This window comes from Herpailurus yagouaroundi, unplaced genomic scaffold (assembly GCF_014898765.1).
Source record: "Herpailurus yagouaroundi ecotype Mexico unplaced genomic scaffold, PumYag 29, whole genome shotgun sequence".
Lineage (NCBI taxonomy): Eukaryota > Metazoa > Chordata > Mammalia > Carnivora > Felidae > Herpailurus > Herpailurus yagouaroundi.
This window is the reverse complement of record NW_024412377.1, coordinates 26,251,589-26,253,762: the sequence shown is the minus strand read 5'-3', so window position 1 is coordinate 26,253,762 and position 2,174 is coordinate 26,251,589. Positions and strand designations below refer to the sequence as shown.

General features: G+C 37.8%; 1 pseudogene; it reads left to right on the top strand.

Annotated features, from left to right (window-relative positions):
• Positions 1-1,058: 1,058 nt before the first annotated feature.
• Positions 1,059-1,765, top strand: LOC121041663 (programmed cell death protein 6-like; annotated as a pseudogene).
• Positions 1,766-2,174: the final 409 nt, after the last annotated feature.

Here is a 2,174-nt window from a genome sequence, read left to right as displayed (position 1 = left end):
TAGTAAGATGATTATTGTTTTTACAGAAATTATTTTTAACAAGGATTTTTCTCAAGAGTTAACAATACTACTTTTGTTGTTTTGACAAGAAACAAGATTTTCTCTGCATTTATAAGTACAATTTATTCCAATTCAACATATATGCATGAAACACAGTGCCTGCTATTTGAGATTATCTCGAATAATCTCAGTTACTATTGCCAAATATCTGTAGGAAAAGAAGAGAAACTGGTAGTAGATCTGGATATTTAAATTACATCATGTCAAATATATCTATATGGAAAAATCTGATCACCTAAGTTCTTCACTTTTCACCCAAATACTATTTATATAGATACACTTTGCATCTTGCCTTACTTCACACTTTGATTCCCTGACCCAAATTACTCATAGACTAATGTTCCAGAGATCCTGTTAAATCAAATATTAAAAACAAAAACAAACAAAACCTCAACAAAAAATTTCTTAAAATCAGCCGGCTTTGAGCTCAGTCCTAAGCAAATAGCTCTTGTATTTGTATACTTTTTGTTCTAAGATAACATCAGTGTTTTAACCAGGCATGAACAATGACTCAATACAAATGACTAAAAGCCACAAGTTAATTTCTCATGGACTATGATGGACTTGGAGCTTATGCTCTATCTTTGATTTGTCAGAGTGTTTCCTCCGACATTTCATTTAATAAATGAGGTGTTTTTTTGGTAGAAAATTTTCTTCTACCTTCAGGAAGAAACTCCATCAGTAACTCTTTAACCAAACATTAGAGGCTATTTCTGGAAAGTTCTTTGAGTTACTTTGAGTTACTAGGAAATTATACCTACATATTTGACATTCAGATTTGACAGTTAACATGAATTAGACAAAAATCATTTTCTTAAACAGTTTTTCAAATTTCAGTGATATACAGACATTTTGCAAAAGAAAAAAGTCCTTGTGGATCCCGCATGTTAAATTATTTTTACCATGATGTTAATTAAATGGAAGATGATTTTATACTATAAAATGTAACCACCTCTCATGTTCCCCTGGCACTTCAGTCCAGCTATGCACCTGGCCCCATGGCCACCAACCCCTGCTGCCTGGGACCATGGGGCTGGCCTGCCGAAGGCATGGTGCTGCCGGACCAGAACAACTTGTGGAACGTTTTCCAGAAGGTTGATAAAGACGGGAGCAGGGTGATATGGGATAACAAGCTTCAGCAAGCACTATCTAACAGTACTTGCACTCCATTTAATCAGTGACTGTCAGGTCAGTCATGTCTATGTTTGAGCGAACAAGGCTGCCGTGAACTTAAGTGAGTTCACTGGTGTCTGGAAGTACATCACAGACTGGCCGAACATCTTTCACACTTATGACAGAGACAACTTTGGGATGATTGATAAGAACAAGCTCAAGCAAGCCCTGTCAGGATATGAGCTCTCTGACCAGTTTCACAACATCCTCATTTGCAAGTTTGACAGACAAGGATGGGAGCAGATCATGTTTGATGACTTCATCCAGTGCCACATCGTCTTGCAGAATGCTAGATCAGTGAAAGTGAAGTTTCTGTGGCCTGCTAAGTGCAACAATCCATGATTTCCGCACTGAGATTGACAGATATATTCAGGCATTACCATTTGGATCAGGTTGGCTGGATTCAGGTGCAATATGGACAGTATCTGTTTATGGTCTTTAGCCTCCTATAACACTGGCCTTTGCAAATAGCAACATGACTTATGGAAGGAAAACTAAAAATGCCAACTCTCCCTTTAAAGAACAGGACAAAAATGCAGCTAGATACTGTTCTTCTTTTACATTTTAATTTTTTTAATGTTTATTTCTGAGCATGAGAAATAAGCAGAGACAGAGCATAAGTGGGGGAGGGGCAGAGAGAGAGGGAGACACAGAATCAGAAGCAGGCTCCAGTCTCTGAGCTGTCAGCACAGAGCCCAATGCGGGGCTCAAATTCACAAACTGTGAGATCATGACCTGAGCCAAAGTCGGACGTTGAAACCGACTGAGCCACCCAGGTGCCCCTTTACATTTTATATAATTAACATTTGAGGGCTAAGCTAAGCTTAAGGCTAAGCTTTGAGGGCTAAGCTAACATTTGTGCATAAGGTAATTAAGGTTTTTGCAAGTGTAACAATAGTTATAATCATTATTCATATACAAACATTTGATTTGAAACTGTT